This window comes from Castor canadensis, chromosome 16 (assembly GCF_047511655.1).
Source record: "Castor canadensis chromosome 16, mCasCan1.hap1v2, whole genome shotgun sequence".
Taxonomy (NCBI): domain Eukaryota; kingdom Metazoa; phylum Chordata; class Mammalia; order Rodentia; family Castoridae; genus Castor; species Castor canadensis.
Window position 1 is genome coordinate 38,935,951 of NC_133401.1, and position 25,190 is coordinate 38,961,140.

General features: G+C 47.6%; 2 long non-coding RNA genes across 2 annotated transcripts in view; one reads left to right on the forward strand and one right to left on the reverse strand.

Moving 5' to 3' along the window:
• The window catches only part of LOC141418167 (uncharacterized), a 31,285-nt gene extending 24,622 nt beyond the window's left edge, over window positions 1-6,663 (forward strand). The window contains exon 7 of the long non-coding RNA XR_012442882.1: window positions 410-6,663. This is a non-coding gene — a long non-coding RNA (uncharacterized lncRNA). The remainder of the gene's footprint in view (window positions 1-409) is intronic.
• A 3,469-nt stretch (window positions 6,664-10,132) lies between these two features.
• Window positions 10,133-10,803, reverse strand: LOC141418049 (uncharacterized). The gene is made up of 3 exons (XR_012442682.1): window positions 10,670-10,803; window positions 10,345-10,561; window positions 10,133-10,265 (listed from the first exon to the last, which is right to left on the reverse strand). It is a non-coding gene; the product is annotated as an uncharacterized lncRNA (long non-coding RNA).
• Window positions 10,804-25,190: the final 14,387 nt, after the last annotated feature.

Consider the following 25,190-nt stretch of genomic DNA (forward strand, 5'->3'; position numbering starts at 1 on the left):
AAGTCTTGAATGATGGAGCAAATCATGATAAAAAGATCGTGAGAGCACTGTACTGTCACGGGCTGGGTGGTGATTCAACCAGCTACATTAAACACACCTGCACAGAAAGTCTACACTTCTCAGCCTTCCTGGACCCAAGGGAGGCCCTGTGGCCAAGGGTGTCTGTCTCATGTCCTTAAAGAGCCCTTCCTCCTTGCTGACCATGTGGCTGCCAGGAGCACATGGAGCTGGTGATTGAATTTTTTGGCTTTGGTTTCTGTAAAATCAAGACAATCTTACCCAGCTGGCAGGGAGGCTGGGAGGGAGACAGATGAGTATCCAAAGGACTGGGGACAGTGCCTGATGTGTGCATGGGTGGCCCAGGTGGGCTCGCAATATCATACTGCTGACAGTATTATTTATTCCACAGCATGGTGGAGAGGCAGAGCAAGAAGACTGCAGGGGCCTGGGGCCTGGCTCCAGACTTGGACCTGCCCTAATATACAGGGGGAGGCAACCTCCCTCTTGCCTAAGTGAGAAGGCTTTGCATCTGATGAGGCATCTGGTCTGTGTCCTACTGACACAGCGAGCAAGCCGGAGATCAGCTGGGTCCTTCCCGCCTGGGAGAGCTAGGCAGAAGGGTCTCATCCTGCCCCAGGTTGCATGGCCTGGGAAGTCCTGAGTGACACCAGTGTACAATAGCTCTGCCTTGTGAGCCCAGATTTCCTTCTGCCAGCCTGGCCCATGCCACATCAATGTCATCAAGCCACCCAACCTTTGCTCCAGGTCCCCTAGTCAGCAGTGACAACTACTGGAATCGGAGGTGGACTGAGCTGACTTCACTGAATGGAGTTTGCAGAGTACAGGTGGAGCCTACTGCCTTTGCTCCTCTGCGGGGTCCTCATGTCTCCACGGCACTCCAGGAATCTGTTTCTTAACATCTCCTCTGATGGTCACAGGACACCCTGTCAGACCTCTGCTCAAAGAGTGCGTAAGTGACAAGGGTGCCAGCTGCCTCCTGGCTGGCACGGAACTCCTGTTCAAAGATGGCCCTGTAAGCCTATGGAGACAGCATGGAATGCTTCCACTTGGGTGCCTTCCCTCCCCCGGGAGGGGCCTTGCATGGCAGTCAGACTCACACCCCCTCAGTTTGCCTCAGTAATCCCTTTGCATGTTAATCTTAGCATCTGTCCCCACCCCAGTGACACACTTAAGGGGTTCATCCCATCCAGCACTATAGCAGAGCTAAGAAATAGAACCTCACTGGGATGGAATTTCAGGAACACATTTTGGTAATGGTGTCCCCCCCCACACACACTCAGAACATGAGGGTCTTGTTCTGTCCTTACTTAGGGGGAGTCTAAGATCTGGATAAGGGTGGAGTTTTGACCAACCTGTTTCAGTCTCTAGCAGGAAATGGGGAGCTTTGGGTAGTATGTAGCAGAAGGCCCAGGGCTGGTGAGCTCCATGGCTCTCTGAGCTACCTGGTGTCCAGTTCCTTCCACCACCCTCTGTAGCTATTGAAACCGAACTCCTATAGGCTCATAGTGGCATGAACTAAAGTGAGACTACCTGCAAAATACACGCTGAGCAGTCTACACATGTGTATAAATGCAGAAATGAGGCCTGTTGACACTATTCCAGTAATGGGGGAGGGGGGTAAAGTAGAATAATGGAGGGGGAAAATTCAAGTATGACATATTTGATATATTGTAGGAACTTTTGTAAATGTACCCCCACCCAGCATAATAATAATAAAAGAACAAACAGCCTCTACCCTCACCAATTCCACCTGCCTTGCTTTGGGTTCACAAAGCACTTATCACACAGCCTCCCTTGCTTCCAGTGAAGCCATCTGTCCTCAAGTGGAAACACTGAAGTCAAAGGGCAGCTGCCTGTGGGGCTGTGACGTTGAACTTGGGGTGTTGCATACACCAGCAGCTGCAGTTGAGGAAGTGGCCAAAAGCTATTTCTACCCCCTGCAAAGAGAAAGCCACCCAGGTGGGACAGCAAGGTGAGAGGGAGGTAAGTTGCATACTTGGGTTTTACATGTTCCTGTTTTCCTCTTGGAAGCTGAACAGGAGCTGAGCAGGTAAGGTTGGAGATTTAGAGAGGCTGTTCATTGTGTGACGTGTGGAGTCTCTGGTTGTCGTGAATTATTTATTTTGTTAATGAGGGATGTCTTGGGGACTTGGTAATCAAAGTGCAGAAAATATAGACAGGTCTTATAAGAACTTAAAAAGTCAGATTTATTAGTTCAACAGCAAAACTCCAAATAACCCAGCTTGAAATGGGCAAAGGCCTTCTTGAGTGGACAGTTCTCCAGAGCAGATGTAGAAGTGACCAGTAGGCCAAAAAGATGCCCGACACCAGTCATCAGCAGGGAGACGCCATTCCATTGGGGTGGCTGCTAAGTGTTGGCAAGAAGGCGGGGAAATTGAAAGCCTGTGTAAAATGGAAAAACATGAAACATAGAATATGGTCCAGCAATTGCTCATCTGTTCTCCAGCCAAAAGAACTGAAGGCAGAGTCTTGAAGAGATATGTGGACACCCCTGGCAGCAGTTATGGAAACAGTCCAAATGCCCACAGACACATGAAATGGATACATGAATGTGGTATAGACATATGGTGGAATATTATGCAGTCTTTAAAAAGGGAAGACATTCTGGCCCATGCTATCTCATAGATGAACACTGACGACTTGTTAAGTGAAATTGGCTAGTCACAAAAGTAGAAATACTGTGTGGCTCCATTCTTATGAGGTATCCTGAGCAAATTCATAGGCAAATTATAAAGTGGTAGTGGCCAGAGTTTGGCAGGAGGGAGGATGGAGAGGAGTGTTTCATAAGGACAAACTTTCAGTTTTGTCCAATAAGAAATTTCTGGAAATGCACAAGAATGTGAATACAGCTGATGTTAGTGCACTGAGCACTGGAGACTGGTTAAGGCGGTATGTTTGTTTTACTGTACAAAGGATTGGATTTGCCTATTTAGAATACGTGTGGTTCTAAGCCGGATGTGATGCAAATGCTTGGAATCTGAGCACTCAGGAGGCTGAGGCAGGAGGCTCATGAGTTTGAGGCCAGCCTGGGCTACATAGAGATCCTGTCTCAAAAAAAAAAAATGCAGACATGTGTTGTGCATTACTTCCTGTACGCAGCAGGTCTATATGCATAAATGAGTGAATGATGAATGACTCACCTGTGTAAACCAAAGGCCCGTGTCGTCTCCACATGTGCAGAGTGGGGTGGACTCAGAACTCAGTCACAACAATTCCATTTGTGTGGATTTTGTTGACGATCCATGTGAACACAGGGCAAGGGCCCCATGGTTCACAGCGAAAGCTTAAAGAATCTTATACAGCCATCACGTCGTGGTCCCCTCTGTCCTTTCTTCCATCCATCATCCCAAGTACAATGGTTTGAATGTGTCTACTGAAAGATCAGGTGTTAGGAACAATCTCTCAACACATGCTAATGATACTTGGAGAGGGGGCCTTTGGGAGGTGATTAGGGTTTGATGAGGTTATGAGGTTGGGGCCTCCATGATGGCATCAGTGGCTTTGGAAGAACAGGAAGAGAGACCTGAGCTCGTGGCTTTCTGTGTTTCATCATGTAATCCCCTCTGCCATGTTGTGATATACCATGGGGCCCTCACCAGAGGCCAGGCAGGTACCAGCACCATGCTTGGACTTCCCAACCTCCAGAACTGTGCATTAAGTAACCTTCTGTTCTTTATAAATTACCTCGTCTGTGGTATTTGGTTATAGCATCAGAAAAAGAACTAAGACATAAAGGAATGCTGCTCTGTACATTGTACTGACACTGATTTGATACTGTACTGATATGGATCAGTAAATTCTTGGGGCTCAGTAACACGAGGCCCTCGTTTGTTATCAAAGTACGCCACTCATGGGCCTTCCCACTGCCCGGGTGTTGCACACCTCCAGCAGGCAGAAGTTGCAGTGTATCCTGAAGTTGTATAGTAGGAGCCACGGCCTTAACCCACATACGCTTGAAGTATGTGTTCCAACTCCTCCAGTGCTTTCCCTAAAAGAAACTCCAGCGACCACACCATTCTGGCCTGGCCATGGCTAGGGCCCTTCATCTTTGTGGAAGGTTTTTATTGGACGGCATCTGCCTAGCAAGGGGTAAATAACTGACAGCAAGATGCTCTTTAAGTAGATGGATCTCGAAAAACACTTCGCAAGAGAGTCACTCTAAGTTCTCACAAAGGGCCAGATTGCCCATGGATTTGGCCACACTAGCCAGAGAGCATCCTTCTCCGGGTGACCAGGACGTGGAGCACCTGGAGAGAAGCAGAGCACAGCTTCTCACTGTTGGTCATGGTGGATTCAGGTGAATTCAGTTTTTGTAACCAAAAGTGGCAAAATTATTATCACTAAGTCAAACCTCAAAATACTGAGTGGGTTTGGTGCTGTAATGAGGTCACACCATGTCTATTTCACCTCACCCAAACCCAAGGACACTGGACGTCACGGATGCGTTGGGACTACATTAACTTTACTTTAAACCTGAATGTGTTGTGGTCTTCAAAGGACACATGGCTCCTGCTGTTCTAATGGGGACACTTGGGGCCTGGACCTGGGTGTGTGACGTGAGACACAGTGTGTCTGCTTGGTCCATCCTCAGCCTCATCCAGAATCCTCTTACTGCTGCTCTGAAGATTCGTGGTACTGTGCATCCAAGCCCGATAAATGTAGAAAAGCCTGATGGGGGACTGGGGATGTGGTTCAGTAAGTGCAAGGCTGCAAGTTCAAACCCCAGTACCACCAAAAAGACAAAACAAAAGCAAACGCCTGGTGTGGTAGAGGGGCAGCAGTGGTATTAGATAGGCATAAAATTTAACTGGGCCCAAATAGTCCATTGTTAAAAGTTTGAAAAGCACTGTAACCCACCGTACAAACCCTCCACAATGTCTTCACACTGCACAGTGGACAGAATTTTGTGTGGAAGCTTTCGTGGTATCCCTTCCTCATTGGGCTCCCGGAATTATCCACTCCGCAGTGTGGGATTTACTGATGACTCCACAGGAAGCCAGAGGAGGTTTTTATTGCACATTCCACAGTATGTTGCACAGTCACCATTGGACATTTTAGAACACTTACACTCTGCTCAAGACTTGAAGATTCTCTGGTCCCCGGATGCTTAGCTCTGTGGTCAAGAGAACTCATTATCTCAGAAAGCCACCCATCTCTCACCTCCTCAGCCCGTTCCTTGGGAGGTCTCCTTCATCCCAGTTAAATGGCTGATGAAGGGATTTCTTTCAAACACATTGTTTTAAACACATTCTTTAAAAAACACAGGTTTTTACAGAGAGGTTTTGGTAATACACTCCCCACCAGTATAAAAAACCAGTTTCCCAGATATTACGGACTGAATTGTGTCCTCTCCCCCAAATTCATATGTTCAAGTCTCCCAGTGCTTCAGAACATGACTATATTTGGAGATAGGGCTTTTAGAGAGATAATTCAGGTAAAATGAGGTCACATGGGTATACTCTAATCCAATATGACTCATGTCCTTACAAGAAGAGATTAGGATGCAGAGAAGGCTGTGTGAAGACATAGGGAGAAGATGGACTTCCGCAAGCTAGGAAGAGAGCTCTTACTAGGAACCTGCTCCATCAACAACTTGATTTGGGATTTCTGGCCTCCAGAGTGGTGAGGAAATACATTTCTGTTGTTTAAGCTCACCAGTCTGCAGTATTTTGTCATAGCAGCTCAAGCTGACTGACACACCAGGTCTCTAGCAGTTTTCTAGGTGTTCGTATCCGTCTCTGACATACAGAATGTGCTAGATGGTGCACTGGAATAACATAAGTCTCACTAAGAATCCAAATTCTTTCCTGGTCTAGCCCACGATGAGACTCCACAATGTCACACACCACTCCTCCACCATGACACACATCTAGCCTTAAACTGGCTGAGGGCTTGGCCTGGATCTGCCTTTATGAATTTCCTGCCTGTTCTTGCTTATTTTTCAGATTTTGGAGAAGCATCATCTTCTCAGGGAGGACTTCCTGATGCCCATTGTCCCAAACTCACTCTCAAATCCTCTCTGGCATGGAACCCATTCTTTCCTGGCTCGTGTATAATTTCCTCAATTATTATGTCTTCCCACAATAGAAGTGTGAGTTTTTCGAGGCTCCGGAGTCATCTGCCCTGCAAATCTAAAAGAGCCTCATCTCCTCTGTTCTCAGAAGCTTGGGTCAATGAAGCTTGAATGGGACTGGGATAGGACCTTGTCAGTACGACAGGGACCTTGTGTTGTGGTTTGGACATGAAGTGTCCTCCAAAAAGGTTCATATGGTGAAGCTTGGTCCCCAGCTGGTGGTGCTGTTGAGAGGTGATTGGATGAAGGCAGTAACTCTTTTTCAATGAATTAAGCCATTGATTGATAAGTTTATCATTGAATGGGCCTGAAGGAGGTGGAGTCTCATTGGAGGAAGTGAGTCATTGGGGGCTTCTCTCTAGATCCTTCCTTTCTCTCTCTCTCTCTCTCTCCCCCCCTTCTTTCCTTCCTCCCTCCTTCCCTCTCCCTCTCCCCTTCTCTGTCCCTCACATTGTCTCCACCATGATGCTGTGCATCACCACACATGGACTTAAAAGCAATGGAGCTAAGAGATCATGGAATGAAACCATGAGGCAAAATAAATCTTTCCTCCCTAAGTTGTTTTTTCCAGGTATTTTGTCACAGCAATGAAAAACTAACGCCATGTATTGGTTTCCTATAGCTGCTCTAACAAATTAACCCAAACTGAGTGACTTCAAACAATGTAGTTTTATTTTATAGTTTTGTACATTGTAAACCCAACACAAGGCTAATCTGGCTAAATCCAAGGTGTATGCAAGTCTGGGTTCATGTCTGGAAGCCCTGGGGGAGAATCAGTTTTCTTGCCTTCTTCAGCTTTTAGAGGCTGTCTACAGCACTTGCCTTACTGGTGAGGCCCTGGCTTCCATCCCCAGCACCACAATACATAAAATGAAAAAGACGCAGAACCTGCTTCAGTGGCTCCGGGCCCTAACAGCTTCCACGTGATTCTGGGGCTGCTGTTTGTGGAACACATGTTGCGAAGTTAGGCTTCTCCATCTGGTGTTCAGATGACAGAATCCATTATATTAAAGGAAGCCCAGGGGTTTCCCTTCTTAAAGGGGACAGACGGGCCTTAAGCAATCCTTAATCCGCCATAGGAATAGGCAATGCTGAGACACCTGTGGGATGTGACCAGGCTTGGACAGCCTCCCTAGCTATCAAGAGGGGAGGAAAAACACAGAAAGGAAAAGTGGAGCTCTAGCTCTGCTAGCTGGGTGGTCCTGGGCAGGTCACATCACATCTCTGAGCCTTAGTTTCCCCAGTTGTAAAATGGGGGTAAATTCTATCATCCAGGGTTGTCCCAAAGGACAAATGAGAAAACACACAATGAGCACTTCACACTTGCCCAACACCTAGGATTGGACCAATATAAGGTCAAAGTTAGTGATCACCCGGGAATTTCTGTCTGTTCTACACAGTAGATACAAAGTCAGAATAATGACCCCTCAAAGATACCCATGTTCAGTCCCTGGAACTTGTGAGTATGGTATCTTACCTGACAAAGGTGATTGGGCAAATGGGAGTTAAGGTTAATGACCTTGAAATGGGGAGGTCATCTTGGATTATCCAAGTGAGTCCAGTCTGACCACATGGAGATAAGAGTGTATAGCGTTTCCTGGCTGTAGTCTGAGATTTCTGCAATGGCTTTGGAGATTGAAGAAGGGGCCGTAAGCCAAGGAATATAGATTCCCAGGGCCCCCAGCCACTGAATGAGGCTCCGCATCTTTTTCATTTTACATAGTGTGGTGCTGGAGATGGAAGCCAGGGCCTTACCAGTCAAGACAAGTGCTGTACCATTGAGCTCCACCCAACCCAGGCTCTGCATCTTGATGAGATCTCAGAGTGGTTTGTACCCACAGCAGTGGTCACAAAGCCCATAGCAGGAGGCTGGGACCATTATTTTCACCAGGAGAAAGACCTGGAGACTCTTCTGTGATGCAAATGGTCTCAAAGACTCTGTGAAGTCTCTGTTTTTTCTAAATCAGAAGTGGAGAGAGAAAATAAGAAGTAGCCAGATTAGAAAGACTCAAATTCTTTTGGGTAGAAAAAAAGAAACAAAGGGAAGTGAGGTTGGCTAAATTAGGGAAAGATTGGGACTCATAGAAAAAAGTATTACATCTCAGATTAACCGTGCTCTGGCTCAGGAACCTCCCTCACCTGGGCGGGAACACCCATGCCCCGCCCCACTCACTGATTATTGGATGAGCATCACCTGGTCTGCCCCTTCTGCTAGGTTATCATAGGTTTTTAAAGCACCTGGAGAGCAGAAACACGCACTTGCGGCTTTCACCTGGGCCCTCACCATGCTTCCCTTTGTATTTCTCTTCCCTAACTTTTAATAAACTCCCTTTACACCACATGTCCTGCCATGGATTCTTTCTGGTGGGATATGAAGAATCTGGAAGACTTCTGATCAGACTGAACCAGGGCCATTAACAGAGGAGAAAGAAAAACTACATTGAGCCCTGTGCCAGTGGCTCACACCTGTAATCCTAGTGACTCAGGAGGCAGAGATCAGAAGGATTGGGGTTTGAAGCCAGCAGCTCCCCTCCCCACCCACACCACAACAGTCTGAGAGATCGTGTCTCAAAAATACCTAACCCAAAAAAGGGCTGGCAGAGTGACTCAAGTGGTAGAGCACCTGCCAGCAAGTGTAAAGCCCTGAGTTCAAATTCCAGTACTGCCAAAAGAGAGAAAAAAGTACATTGAATGCTTCTCAGGACCCCCTGAGTGAAGAAAATAAAACTGTCTTGAAAGAATGCTGGGAGCTTGACAGTATTATCGGAAACCCCTCTCTTGGTCCAGGAGGAAAAAAAAAAACCTCAAATAGTTTTGTAATATTTTTTTCTCCTGGCATTCTTGCAACTCTGAACAACCAGTTTTCAAACCTTTTGATTCTACTCATCTTGCGGTGAATAATTTCCAGTTACCCAGCAGGCAGCCTAACGTTTCCTTTCCTGGGAAAGAATTTCTGTGCTTGGGCTGGCGGGGAGCTAGCCAGCCAGTTCTGCTTGCAGCTGACCTCCAGAAGCCGCCTCAACAACAGGGATCCTCCTGGGGGGTGTCAGGAACAGTGACTCAGTGTTCTGCACAGGGGAGAGGGAAAAAGAGGGCCTTCTCCCAGAAGGGCAGGCCTCCTCTATTATCATCTGGCTATGGAAGAATTTTCTCCCTGTTTCCTGGGAAATAGCTAAGAGCTAGGCTGAACCTAGTCCCAAACTGCCCACTCCCAGCCCCTTCTGGAGCTGAAACTTTGTAAAAGATGGGGCCCAAAGAGAGGTGGGGCACCCCTCTCGCCTTCTTCCTTTACCCTCACCTGAGAGCTGCTTTGGAGATGTTGGTTTCTGGGCACTTCCTGTTTCCTAAGAAATGAAGGTGGCAGGAGGGGAACTTTGGGGAAGGGCAATCAGAGGGCCCCTCCCTGCAGCCTATGGCACCAGCCACCCATCCCCCTCTCCCATGCAAATCCTTTTTTTTTTTTTTCATTTTTCTTTTATTATTCATATGTGCATACAAGGCTTGGGTCATTTCTCCCCCCTGCCCCCGCCCCCTCCCTCTCCCCCCCCAATACCCAGCAGAAATTATTTTGCCCTTATTTCTAATTTTGTTGTAGAGAGAGTACAAGCAATAATAGGAAGGAACAAGGGTTTTTGCTGGTTGAGATAAGGATAGCTATACAGGGCATTGACTCACATTGATTTCCTGTGCGTGGGTGTTACCTTCTAGGTTAATTCTTTTTGATCTCACCTTTTCTCTAGTACCTGTTCCCCTTTTCCTATTGGCCTCAGTTGCTTTAAGGTATCTGCTTTAGTTTCTCTGCGTTAAGGGCAACAAATGCTAGCTAGTTTTTTAGGTGTCTTACCTATCCTCACCCCTCCCTTGTGTGCTCTCGCTTTTATCATGTGCTCATAGTCCAATCCCCTTGTTGTGTTTGCCCTTGATCTAATGTCCACATATGAGGGAGAACATACGATTTTTGGTTTTTTGGGCCAGGCTAACCTCACTCAGAATGATGTTCTCCAATTCCATCCATTTACCAGCGAATGATAACATTTCGTTCTTCTTCATCCCATGCAAATCCTTGCCCAGCAGCCTTGATGTCACCAGACCTTGCTGGATGGGCAGGCTGTGAAGGCTTCTGCGACTTTCTGATCAATCGGAACAGGAGCTGAAGGGCAGACCAGAATGTTCTCGTGAGTGAACCTGTCCTTCCTGTTTACAAGCCTGGGGTGAGGACCTCCTGTTACCTGTCTGTGTGGGTGCCGCTTGTTCCTGTTTCCTCTGAGATTCCTGACATGGGAAAAAATTTTGCAGGCCAGGGACGTCAGCTTGAACACGAGGTGACTTGAATGGACACACTCACAAGTTGGGGTTTATGACTGGGGTTTACTTGAGCCCGAATCTTCTGGCCCATCAGGGAGCGTCCTCCATCCTGGTCCTTGGGAGGCAATTCACTGGAGGACTCTGCGGGGTTGTAGGGAGTGAGAACTGGAAAAGGCAGCTATAAAGGTGTAAATGGCTAAGCCCAGCCACCCCCCAACCTTCACTCCTTCCCACGTGCTCCTTGTTTACCTCATTTCCTTTTCAAATGAGGCAGTGAGGCAGGGGCATGCCCTGAGCAAAGGCATCCTACCTTCCTTGTGTGGGTGGTGACATCAGACAGCAAGAAAAGGATGGGTCCCAAGAACCCCTGAGAGACCTAGAAGATACCTGTCTCAAGGGATGAGTGACACAGGTGCTAAGACACTCCCACCTGTCTCAGGAATGTCACAGAGCCTTGCTATGAAAGCATGTTCAGCTCAGGCAGGATAGGTCCAGGGCAGATAACATCATCCTCACTTTCGAGCTTGTTAGAGAGGCAGATTCTGTGACCCAGCTTCTGCATAGTGACAGATCCCCAGGTGATCCTGCTCCCCGCCAAGTTGGAGAAATGCTGCGCTTCTTCTGTCCTCATTATGAGGTCGCCTGTGCTGACTTTGGACAGCTTGTGCTTTTTACTCATGGGCACTATGATCTTGACATTGATCTTGTTTCTCTGCTGAGAAAAGCAGGTTGAAGTCAATGAAGTGCTGGTTTTGCTGGCCTTTGATATATAAGCTGCTTCATCACAGAGCCCAAATAAGTGCATCCATAAGTGGAGGGTCCCTCAGGTGAACCTGCTGTGTCCCCACACCCAAAAATTTACACTACAGAGTGCTAGACAGGGGACAGAAATGACTGAAGCTGTCTCGGTGGACCCATGGGGACTGGATGGGAGGTGTCCTGACCCAAGAGGCAGCTGCTATGCCACCCCAGCCCATTCTTGTCATGTGAGAGGAGGTTCAAGGTAGAGCCTGAATTGGGATTTTCATGGAATCCCCCAATATTGAAATATTGACAATGAATTCAAATGTTAAAAAAAGAAAGAAAATGAAAAACCAGGCAAGTCTAACCAAGTGTGTGGAACACTTCAGGACCATGTAACCTCCAGTTGAGCCACTCTCAGACTTCTGGGGGGAGATGGAGAATTTCAATATAATACTCCAAGGAAAAATATGCTATCTATTGAGTTCAACCTAAAAGCATCTTCAAATTGTCAATTCACTTATTCAGAAGTACTTGCTGAGCCCTTACTGAGAGCCAGACTTTATGTCGAGGCTAGGTAAAAGTCAGCAAGATTGACATTGTCCCTGCCCTCAAAGGCTATGTGGTCTGGAACATGGGACAGAGAGGCCAGTAAGGTGGAAATGAATTTCTACTGGGACGATACTAACCTGATGGGGACCATGGTTGGGGAGTTCAGAGCCAGGACTTCTGGCCTGGGTGCTGGAGGACATGGAGACTGGTTGAGGGTGGGGGAGAAGATGGCAGACTGGGTTGGAGGCACCTTGCATCCTGTCCATGGAGATAAGGGGCATGCAGGGGATACTTGCATCCTTTTCTGTGCTGGGACCAGGGCTACGCCAAAAGCCAGGACCTCAGGGAAGCCTTCTTTGTAGCAATTCCCTCTGGCTCCATGGCTTCCCATCCCCTCTCCTTCCCTCTGGTTTCTGTTTCATTCGTTGCTACATTTCATTCCATGTTTCTTTTGTAAGCTTGTAAATAGGGGTAGCTGGACAGGGCGAGCATCCCTAATCTGAAAATCTGAAATCCAAAATACTCCAAATAGCTGAAATGTTTTGAATGCTGACGTAATGTCACAATGGGAAAATTCCACACCTGACCTCAGGAAACAGGTTATAGTCAAAACACAGATGCACTAAAATAATTGTGTAAAACAACCTTTGGGCTCTGTGTATAAGGTGTGTGTGAAACGAACAAATTTCACGGTTAGATTTGGATCCCATCCCCAAGATGTATACACAACTATTCCAGAAGCCAAAAAATGGAAATCTGAAAAACTTCTGGTCCCAAGCATTTTGGAAAAGTGACACTCAACCTTAGTATTTATCTCCCAGGATGCTTGTAAGATAAAATGAGCCCAGAGTCTGGCCAGAGGAAGCACTTGTTATAATTACACATATAGTAATCGTGTAATTGTTGTTAGCTGTGATTAGAAGTGTTACAACTGTGCAAGGATGTCACTTATGATCTTAATGCCCAGTGGCTCAGTGGCCATTAGTGTGCCCTCTTTTCCACCAACCTCAAGTAGCCCAGAAGTAGGTAGTGGTGGTTTTGAGCATGACCTAAGAAACAAGAGCCCATCTGTGCTCAAACCCAGCTCCACCACTTATTATTAGAGCAGTCTTGGCCAGGTTACCTCATCCCTGGGGTAGTTAGACAGTTGTCTAAGAGAAGATAAAATGAGACCCAAAACATAAGCACTCAGTGTGTTGTCTGGAGTGTGGTAGGTGGGTGATGGTGTTCGATTTCATTGCCAGGCCTCCACCATCAACCCACCTGCCTGGCTCAATATACTTCAACATAGGCTATGGTGGTTTATGGGGTGGCCTGAATGGTGACCCCTCCAAGAGATATGTAAGGGCCCCAATTCCTGGAACGTGTGAATGTGACTTTGCAGATATAATTAAGGATATAATTAATGGTTCACAAATATTCCTCAGAAGTTCATGTACTGGAAACTTGTTCATGGTGTTTGGAGATGGGGCCTTTGAGAGGTGTATAGGATTAGATGAGGCCCCCATGATGGGAGTAGTGGCTTCAAAGAAGAGGAAGAGAGACCTGAGCTGGCTCATTTGCTCCATCTCCCCATGTGATGCCCTCTGCCATGTTAGCATGTAGCACAAGGCCCTCATCAAATGCTCTTGGCTCTTCTGACCTCCAGAACCTTGAGCTAAATAACACCTCTCATCTTGATAAATTACCCATTCTCTGGTATTCAGTAATAGTAACAGAAAACAGACTGAGGCAGATCTGGAGATAAGATCATCCTGGATTTTCTGTCCCAAGTATCCTTCAGAGAAGACACCCAGAGGAGAAGACAGAAGGTAAGGAAGAGGTAGATTGGAGGCAGAGATTGGAGTGATACAGCCACAAGTCAAGCAGTAGAAGAGGAAGGATTGATTTGCCTCCAGCACCTGGCCCACACTTGGGTCTGGACCTCTGGCCTCCAGAACTATGAGATAACAAGTAGCTGTTGGCTGAAGCCACCAATTTGTGGCAGTTTGTTATAGCAACCTCATGAAGTGAGTCCAGTGCCCACCTCTTTATGAGGGTAGTTGAGGTGGGTAGCTAGCAGTGACCATCTCCATTTTACAGGGGAACATGGAGGCTCAGTGGGATGGAAGGGGCTGCTTGAAGCCACACAGTCAGGGAGTGTCACAGGTTGCATGCTTGGAATCCAGTTTGCTGGAGGGCGAGTCCTGCTCCTTACACTGGCCTTTCTGGAAGACTTCACCAACTTCCTTGCACAGGCACTGGTGAGCTGCAGCTCTCTCTGTAGCTAGGGCAGGTTTTCAGGGTCTGAAACCAGTTTCTCCCTGGACAGGAAAGTGGCAGCTGGCTGGCAATGGCTGTCCACCTGTCTGTCTTCACCCTCTCTCTTTTTCCCTCTCCCCACCATTCCACTGAATGACTACCAGACCACCACCCTCTTCCAAAGCCAACAATGAAGGATCAAGCCAGGAAGGCACCGTGTTTGCAAGTGAAAGGCTCTGCTTTGAATAACTTCACAATATTTGTAAAGCAGTCTTTCAATTTTCCTACAAGGTGGGGCTTAATAAACCAACAAGCAAACACACACAAATAAATACATGAGGAAATGTTAGGATCTTGAATATTTGCGCCTGATGAATTTGCCTTTACTAAATGCTAGATTATGAGTGTAAATTTGTTCTCTGGCTGCCTCATTGACTCTCCATATCATTGTGAGGATTAGGATTACTGCTGATTGTCTTTCTATAGAATGACCAAGCCTTCAGTGAGTGGAGTGACTAATACATGGCCATGCTGATGGTAACAGAGTCAGGATTTCAGTCCACCCTGGTCTGATTCTAAGCTTGTCTCTTTGATTTCCACCACTGGTCTCAACCTGATTCCACCTGGAGAACACCTGGAGAGTCTTAAATAATCCTGTCATCTGGTTGTCACCCCAGGGAGGGTGAAGTAGCTGGCCTGGGCTATGGCCCTTACATTGAATTTTCCAAACCTCCTTTGATGATTGGAATAAATGTGTAGCCAGCATTCAGAACCTGCTTCAAAACTATTTCACACAGGTACAGTCAGCCCTCTGTCACCAGGCGTTCTGCTTCCATAGATTTAACCAGGTGCAGATAGAAAATATTTTTTTAAAAATGGTGTCTGTGCTGAACATGTACAGGCTTTCTTTTTTTCTTGTCTTTAGTTCCTAAACAATACAGGATGGTAACTGCTCACGTAGCATTTTCACTGGTGATTTAAAGCACACAGGAGGATGTGTGTGGATTACATGCAAATGCTACACCATTTTATATAAGGGACAAGAGCACGGACAGATTGTGGTATTTGTGAGAGTTCTGGAGCTGAGCCCCACGGATACAGAGGGATGGCTGAGTTTTAGATCAGAAGGCAAAGGGGTTGGTTCAAGAACCGGTGTTCCCTTGCTGATTTTATGTCCAGCAATCCCAGGTTTCTATGCAGCAGGGGTGGGGTGCTCAAGGGAAATGTATTGTGATCTCTTAAAAAATAATAAAGGCTGGGGCTTGACCTGATACGGACTGGGAAGCAGACACTGAAGATCAGGTTTCCTTGCAAGATTTCATTCATCTTCACCACATGACCTTGTTTTGCAGAGGAGGAAACTGAGGTACATTGCACCAGGTTGTAGAGCTGTGTAGCTCCAAGATTCACTGGGGTCCCATTTCCTCTCTAGCACTGGTAACTTCTCACTCTGCTGTGTTCTCACAAATATACCCATTGGCCTCTGGAGGTTTTCATTTCTGTTCATTGACTTGTGCCATGGGCCTCAGAGGAGGTGGGCGTGGTGGGGGTTGGGGTCTCCACACCACACTCTGTGGGTCTGGGCCCCAGTGTGCTCAGCTGGGCTTAGAGCAGGCGGAGGCAGACAAAGTCACCATCTATCTTGCTGTGGTTTGTACCCCAAGGTTCACATGCTGGAAGTTTGGTTCTCAGTGTGGCCATGTTGGGAGGTGGTGGGACCTTTAAGAGGTAGAGCTTCCTGGGAGGTCACTGGAAGCTCTCCCCTTGAAGGGATTAAGTGATTCTCCTGAGTCCCTGGTTAGTTCTTGTTAGAGGGTTGTTATAAAAGAGCAAGACAGGCTCCTCCCCACTCTCTGGCTTCCCATGTTCCCATGTGCTCTCTGCTTCCCCCACACACACTCATTGTGGTACCATCTCTCTTGTGGTGACACGCCACAGTTGACACCATGCTGCTGGGACTTTCAGCCTCCAAAACTGTGAGCTAAACAAACTCCTTCTCTTGAGATACCCAGCCTTATGTACTTTGCTATAGCGGCAGAAAACGGTCTAAGACACAGTCGAAGGCCTGGCCTCCTCTCTCAGCAAGGGCTTCTCTGCCTCCCTCTGGGTTCATCCAGATTTTGCTACTGTGCTGAGTGTGATGAAGAACAGAGCACCTCAAACTACTTTGGGAGGTTCTCTCTGCCTTTAGTTTTGGATGGTTATACTCAATGGGAAGGTTGTTTATAACAGGATATAAGTTTAAAATGTAAAAAGTAAGGGTAGACTATTTGTTGAACATCTGCTAAATGCAGTTGGTAATAATCAGGAAGTAGTAAGAATGAATGCTTTCGTTTGATCCTCATGACATACCAAAGAGGATGGTAAAATTATCCCTATTTTACTAGTGAGGAAAACTGAGGCTCACAACTCACATTTCTGTCTTAAGATCACTATGCAGACAGGAAATAGCAGGGCTGAAAATTTTACTTGTGCTATTATTAAACAGTAGCTGACCGCTGCAACAGAAAGATTGCTGTTCACCTGTTGCCTGGTAAGTCAGCCACTATGCTGGCTCCACTGTCCAATACTGGAGAGGTAGGCTGTGCTTCAGGTAAGCCAAGGACTTGCAGAAATGCACTTTGTGATTGCACTCCCTGAGCCATTTAAAGTTGGAAGTAACTTCTCTGGTTATTTAAGACCAATCACTTTGTGACAGATAGAGAAACTGAGGTCCAGTAAGGGAAAGAGACTTGCCCAAGGTTACAGGCAGTTTACTCTGGGCTGGCACTAGAACTTAATGTCTAATTCTCCAGCCACTGTAAGCCAACTAGGCTCATCCATCCATCCAGCCATAATCCATCCATCCATCCATCCATCCATCCATTCACCCACTCACCAATCCATCCTATCCATTCCACCCATCCTATCCATAATCCACCAATCCTTCCATCCATCCATCCATCCATCCATTCATCCATTTATCATTCATCTCATCCATCATTCATCCCATGCACGCATGCATCCATCCATCCATCCATCATCCACTCACTCATCCACTACCCATCCATCTGTTCCATCTATCCCATCCATCCACCTATTACCCTCCCATCCCTCTATCCATCCATCCATCTACCTATCCATCCCATCCATCCATCCCATTCGTCCACCCATCCCATTCACCTCATCCATCCATCCAGTCAAGAAGTATTTCAGAGTATTTACCAGCATTATTTCATTTGAGAATTAGAACAACCCCATAGGGTCAGTGATACTATGGCTCTGACTACAGATGAGAAGAGTGAAGTTCAGAGATGTGGAGTGAATTATCCAAGGTCACAACGTGCAAGTGGCCCAGCAAGACTCTAAGCCAAGGCTTCTGAAGAAGGGAGGTGGCTGGGGATGGAAAGAGGCAGCATCCAGGCTTACTACAGAGTAGAGAAGAGCTTCGGGGACCTTGCCTGCATTCTGGGGGTGAGGGTGCAGTCTCTGGGCTGAAGTTGGGTGAGGGTGAGTGAAGATCTTGGAAACTGGGGTTACTGAAGTTGGGACCATGGGGAAATCATGTCCTTTCTGAGAGGTCTCTGGCTGCCATCCAAAGATCATGTGGAGTGTGCTCATCTTCTGAGGCTACTTGCTGCCCACTGAACCATGTGGTCTCCACGTGCCTGTGTGCAGCCCTCTTTCTCCCTGATGCCCTGCAATACCTTGCTCTGCTTTCTCAGTCATTTCCTCGCCTTGGAGCCAAGATTCGGCTGGTGAGGCTCCCCAGTGGAAAGTGTCCCCATAGTCAGCCTCCTTGGATATCACTACACATTCTGGTCTTGACTCAAACTTGGGAAGCCCTAAGTCCTTGCACATGTTGTTTGTTGGTCTGTGAGCAGGAAGTGAACTCTGCCAGCTGGCAGTCTGGGTGATAGGTGCATAGTTGCCCCTCAAGGGACTTCCACTTCTGGGCAAGGCTGCTGAGTGAGTCCAACTTACTTTCCAAAGTTCACCTGTAGCATTGCCTCCTCCAGTACCATGTTATGGGACCCTAAAGCTGGGTGCCCTACTCTGGGCTCTCCTCACAGCACTAGCCACAGGACAGTCTGATAACGCACCCATTTTATCATGCACTCCTGAGGGCAGGAACAGAGTCATCCCTGACTTTACATGCCTGGCCCACAGAAGGTCCACAGTGACATTTGTTGAATAGCAATGACAATAATAAGAGGAATAACAACTGTTTACTGACCTGTGATGACTCCTCATCTCACCATCAGTGAAGACCAGACACTGCCCCTGTTTTAGGAATGAAGATAGTATGCTTAGAGCTGTTAAGTGTCTTGCTCAAGGGAACACAGCAAATGACAGAATTGAAGGTTGGACCAAGGTGGCTTTGAAGTCCACATTTTATGGGAAGCATAGGGGCTGCATGTGACCATGTCTCTTCCCTCCTCCCTTTACACAACAGGGCGAGAGCAGAGAGGGTGATGGTGGGGCGAGGGGATCTGCCTTGTCTGCTCCTACCCATGCGCTGTGCTGTCCCCTGCTGTAGCCTCTGCTTCTTGCAGGCCCCAGGCTCTGGCTGCCCTTGGGTGCAATGCCCTGGCCATGTAGACCCACCAGGCAGCCCCTCCAGGGCTGCTCCTACCAGAGCCCATTACAGCCAGAATCATGGTAGAATTACCCTGCAGCGGTGCATTCTGAAGCCCAGCTGCCGGGCTTGTGTGCAAATTTGTGCTGATTTGATTAGCTTGTTTTAGTCATCGCTCCTGATGAGCGCGGGCTGCAGCCACCAAATGACATTCTGCTGCCTGCGACTCTGTAATTGCTTTTGGAAGGGATATTACGTTAATATCTCACAGGAGAGTGCAGGACACTGAGGTGGCCAGGCCCAGGCCATATGGCACATCGTGGCCCTCCTTTGTGATCCTGTATAATTGAAATCCTCCCCTCATGTAGTCTCCCAGCTGATGGGCAGCACAGGGCCCTTTGGCAATTGATTGCACTCACAGGAACATTTTCTGGAGGCTGATGGCAGTGTGGGTGTGGGTGGGGATGCATGTCAGAAAATCTTGATTCTTTTTGAAACAAAAATCACTGGCATTTGACTGTTAAAGAAGAAAACAGCTACCACCATGACAATCACAGTAACTTCCAATTACTAAGCAATTCCAGGGTGCCAGGCAGGGTTGATGTAAGACGCAAACCTCCAGTGAAATGTGACTCCCATTTCAAAGATGTGGAAAACTAAGGCCCAGAGGCTACTGGCAAGAAGTCAGGTACCAGGCTTCTCCCAGGTCTGTCTGACCAAGCCTTGTGAACTCAACTCAGCCAGAAAGGGCTGGGAAACATCAGTAACTCCCAACAGCCACCGGTTAAGGCAGTGCTGCAAACTCAAGCAAGTGTCAAAAGTCCCTGGAGGTCTCGTTAAGACAGATGACTGGGTCTCATCCTCAGAGATGCTGAGTCAGTGGGCCTGGGATGGGATCTGAGGGCCAGCATTTCTGACCAGTCCCCAGGCCATGCTGCTGGCTCTGGTCACCCCCTGGGAACTGCTGGCTGTGAGAATTTTCATTGTCAGCCCAGGCTACCAAGTAGGGAAATGGTTACTATTGTCCTTGTTTTTCTGACCAGACTTGGATAGGTGAGTTCGATTTCCTAAAGTCTCCTAGCTAGGACATTGGGTCAGTGAATGGAGGCGACTGTCTCCAGCAGAAAGGTCACAGAACCAGGACTCAACCCCAGTCCCAGGATCTGTCATCCAAAGAAGTGACCTCGGGGGGTGGGTGTTACATTTTTATTTTGCCTCCACCAGAAAAGAGGAGGGCGTGGTGATGCCCACCCTTACCCGGTGTCTCAGGACCTCTACCAAACTGGTCATGACTTGAATCATGTGGGTTCCCGGTTGGTGAGTGACGTGTGGTCACAGCGTCTTACCTTATACTTGTCTTGTGATTGCAGGCACGGACACCATGCTGGAACAGGCAGCCCAGCCCAGGGTCAGAACCTGGGCAGGTGAGCCACTGAGAGGCTCAGGACAGAGTACACAGGCCTGCTCCAGCCTCTGTCCAGGTTGATGCATGCACAGCAGGGAAGCAGATGACAGTTAATTAGTCTCCTCTTCCTTACCTAGCAGTCAAGGTCTTCCCAGGCTGATAACCATTGTTCAAGCCCCCTCCTTCCTCTGCCCTCCCTGCCCTCCATATGTCCACCAGGTGAAGAAAAAGGAATTCAGTAATTCCCTGAGTATCTACTCAGACCAGGCCCACAGCCTCACTCTGCCATCTAGGTGTTCTACTCTCATTATTTCTGTCATTCCCACTGTACAGGTCACAAACTTAGGCTCAGAGAGGCTCCTGCTGAAAGTCACTAACTGGGGAAGGGGACCCAGTCCTCTGTCAGCTTCTCCACCTGACTCCCATCTCCCTAACTCTTTCCCTGAATAGCCAAGAAGAATCAGACACTTATATTACATACATAGACGTTTGCTAGTGACAAGTTATTATATAGTTATTATTATTCATTTCTTTGATAGGGGGTCTTACTATATAGCCCATGCTAGCCTGGAAATCATGATCCTCCTGCCTCAGCCTCCCTAGTGCTGGGATTACAGGTGTGTACCACCTTACTCAGCAATGAATGTTCATGTATTATATCTCAAAGTAGAGAGCAGGGCCATGGTCAGTGAGCCTTGCTTGCAAAGCTGAAGAAATAAATGGCTGTTTTGCCAGGCAGCTTGGAGCACAAGGACATAGGTTGAAACAAGGGTCTCAGAGGCTGAAGATTCACCTCTTAGAGCTGTGAGAACCTGGGGAAGTCCTTTCCTCTCTGGGTCACAGGTGTTCTCCTCCTGGGCTTCCCTCCCAGGCTTTTGTGAGGATCCAGGAGGCATGTGGTTGTTACAGCATTGAGGAGAGAGAATGTAAACTAGGTGAGTCACCCATCCAAGTCACAAGACCCAAAGTGATAGCCGCTTGCCACAAGTGGCTGTTTAATTTCAGAGGGTTGCATTAAGACTGAACACACAGTGCCTTCCACCACATTTCAGATACTTCATAGCCATGGGTGTGGGGGGGGGGCTGTCGTACTAGGCAGCACAGACAGGGGGCATGTCCACCATGACAGGGAGTCCATTTTGGGGGCACTAACTGTACTGTGTCACCTGTAGCGTCCTCACACTGCTTATGAAGCATCCAGCTGGGAGCCCTGTTGGATTGCTCTTAGGAGAAAGAAGCATGGTTTGAAGTTATCTAATTTGTGGCTACGTTTTAAAACACAGCCACCTGAAACACTCGAGAGTTAGCTGGAATAGACTAAGCACCCTCCCTCCCATCTATTATATAATTTGTTCTGGAAGAATTTTCTTTTAACACTTAGTGGCAGGTTGGGCTGCACGTCCACAGAATTAACAATGATATTCAGATGAATGGGAATTTTGCTCCACTCCCTGGGCTGTGGTCAGTGACTTTTGAGATCTGCATCCAGATCTCAGACTCTTTTGTCTCCTGGGGCACAGCCCAGGGCCCCCACTGCCACTGTCCTGCTTATGCCATGAAGGTAAAGGGTGACTCACTGCTATGGGGTGAATATGAAATGTCCCCCAAAGTCCCATGTTTAATTAAAGGCTTAGTCCCCAGCTTATGGTACTATTGAGAGACAGGGCCTGGCAGGAGGAAGTTAGGTCATTGGGGATATACCTCTGAGGGTGATATGAGCACCCTGCTCTTTGCTCTCTTTTTCTTTGCTTCCTGGCCACCATGATGTAAGCAGATCTCCTCTACCATGTGACCCCACATAATACACTGTGCTGCCACACTCTGTTCCAATCTACAGGGCCTGAAGCCATGGACTCAAATCTCTTGAAACTGAAGTATTTTGTTATAGTGATAGAGAACTAACACACCTACTGACCAGCCCACTCTACTACACATTCCCATCTCCTAAGGAATGCCACTGGTGTCAACTGGAGCCTCCATGTGATCTTATTAACAGTGATGTCCTTTGCACTTGTGTTCAGTTGGGGTGGAAATTCTGCCCCTGTGACTTTGTTAGCTGTGACTTAAGCACACAACTTAGACTCATTGAGTTTTAGTTGAACGTTCTAGAGAGCAGGAATCATGGGATCTTGCTCACCAGGTGGGGGTGAGTTCATGTGAGATAGTCCAGTGGGTCCCATTGCTGAGCACAAAAAGTCTCAGCCTTCTGCTTCAAGGGCTCCACTTCTCCACACCCAGATGATAAGCAATGCATGCACACTTGCCAGCCAAGAGCACTCTGCCCAGCTTTCCCACAATTGGCATTATGAAATGAAGGAATTTTTGGATTGCAAAATACCAATCTTATTTTGCTGTTGCCTCTGTTGTTTCTAACTCTATACCTTCCCCTCTCCCCATCTTTCCCATCTGCTACACCCCCTTGAAAACTGAACCTTCCATCTCAAAGGACCAGTGGTCATGCCTGTTGATGAGCTCACGTGACAGACACTCACCAGGCAGTGGGATTCCCCTTGGCCCCCACTACAGAGGAAAAGAGACCTGAGGTATTCACTGTGGCCGTGACCAAATGGAGGTCAGCCAGAGGACAGTTTCAAGTAGCACTTCTGAGTGTACATTAGGTTTCTAATATAGTCTATCATATTTTTCGTCTTCTTTTCTTAAAAATAGACTTTTATTTTTGGAGCAGTTTTAAGTTTATAGAAAAATTGTGCAGAAAATGCAGACTTCCACTATAGATACTTCTTGGCTTGTGATGGGTTTGTGTCCCAGTAAACCAAGAGTAATTGACATATTATAAATTGAAAACTCACTTAGCACACCTAACCTACCGAATTTCACAGTTCAGCAACACAGCACACTGTGGAGTGACAATTGTTTCCCTTCGTGATCATGGAGCTGGCTGGAGGCTGTGACTCACTTTAGCTGCCCAGCATCTAGAAAGGATCTGCCCACACTTCTCTAACCCAGGAAAAGATCCAATTCCAACATTCAGGGTGTGGTTTCAATGGAATGTGCATCACTTTCACAGCAATGTGAAGTCCCACAGAGTCATAAGTCAAACCATCATAAATCAGGGACTCTCCCTATACCTTTCTCCTGCTCCCCGTTCCCCATCACCAACCTCCCACCTGGGTGTGATGCATTTGTTACCATGAGGGAACCCACACTGATACATCAGTATTCACTACATCCATTGTTTACACTAGGGTTCACTCTTGGCGTTACACCATTTGATGGGTTTTGAAAAATGTATGGTACCCATATCCACCATTACACCATTACAGTATCACCCAGAAAAATATCTCTGCCCTAAAGAGGCCTGGCTTCCAATATAGATGCTCCTTGGTTTGTGATGGGGTTATGTTTCAATAAACCAATCATAGGTTGAAAATGCACTTAAATGCACCTAACCTACTGAACTTCACAGTTTAGTGACACAAAATGCTACCTGTGTGATCAGGGGGCTGGCTGGGGGCTGCAGAGCTCCACCTATTCATTCATGACCCTGAACTCAGTCTTCTTTACTTTTATTTTTATTTTTTTTTGCAGTTTTTAATGACAGTCACGGGATTCCTTGATTAAAATCTGCCTCCCTCTCTGGACTGTGAGAAACTTCCTGAAGGTAACCAGTACACTGGACTTTGTCAGCGCCATGTCTCCTGGGGTTTATCACAGGACATGCCATATATTTGCTGCTCATAAACACTTCATTACTAGAATGGAAAAAGGCACAAACGGAGGATGGATGAGAAGCAGGGTGGAGGAGAGGGATAAGGAGTTTCCCTGACATGGCTGAAGGGAGGTGGTGTCAGGCGACCAGGAGGAAGCGGCCCACAAATCAGCTTGGCCCATCCCAGGAACCTCCCTTTTAGGATAACAGAATGTCAAAGCAAAACTATTCCTGGGCAGAGTGGCTGATAACCTTCGTTGGAGGCTATCCTGGCAGGTGGTGCAGCCCCTCCTGGCCCCATCAGGATGACAAGGACAAGAGCAGAGAATTGATGTCACTGGAGCTTAGCCCCAAAATGGCTAGTCAGGGCTCAGTCCATCACTTTCTTTATCATTGTGACTTTTGGAGTCACCTCCAGGTTGTTTGGCCCATTAAATGATTAAGCAGTTAAATAAAGACACTCATTAAGGAAATGTTTCCCTGCGTATCTGCCCCAGTTACTCCTAAATTTAATCTGTCCATGAGCCAATTTCCAGGAAAAACATGCACTGACTCTTTTACCTCCAGAGCCCTGACTTGAAGCCATTCATTGGTCAAGGCTCATCCTGATGTTTCTGCCACATCCCAAGTCCCCTGAGACCAGAGGAAGGGGCTCCTTCCTCAGGCCCACCCTTGGTCTGGATGAGGGGCCAGCAGATCCTGTGGGGCCTCTTGGGGAGGGGCAGGGCACTGGCAGGCCCATGAAAGTTCCCTTTCTTCTCTGTCATGTGGCTGGTCCTGGCCATGGGGACTCCAGGCTTAATTGGATCGGGTTTCCTTGGTTAACAGGTTGGCTTTGTTCTCTTGTCCAGATTTTCCTCCACTTGACTCCCCAGCTTGCTGCTTGCCCGCTGTCTGACCTGGATTCACTGATGGCACATCAGGCCTCTGCCTTGGCCCACAGGGGGTGTCTGGAGCCCAGGGCTGGGTGAGGATTGGGGGGTCTAAAGGAGAGGATGTGAAGCCAGGGGCCAGGCCAGTCCAGGCCATACGTTCTGATGTCCAATCTCCCATCTAATGGCCTGCTTTTGGCTTTCTTTCCTACCCCCTGAGCCCTGAAATTTGCCCTGCTCACAATCTCTCCTGCTCTTCCCACTTTGTATCTGTGTTGGACCCTTTGAGGGAATGGTTGCCGCCTCTGTGGCTACAGGCTGGGCCTTCCCAGTCCCAGGGCCCAGTATGTTGTTCTAGTATGATGCCTTAGTCAGCTTGGGCTGCTGTAACAAAATTCCAGACTGAGTGGCTTCACACCAGGGATCTATTTCTCACCATTTGGGAGGCTAGAAAGTCCAAGTTCAAGGTGCCAATTATTGGTTCCTGGTGAGGTCCAGCTCCAAACCTGGAGCAGTGACATCACAGTGGGCTTTAGGCCTTCAACATATGAATTTGGGGATAATAACAATATTCAGGTCAATGGGCAGGTGCCTAGGCTAAATCTAATAGGCATCCTTCCTTAGGCCCATTAGGTACCTTCCTGGCTTTGGGGTTTGGTTTTTGTTTTATTTTTAGCAGGAATTAGCAGACTGTTAGACCATGAGGCAGGAGCTGCAGGCAGGCCCTTCAC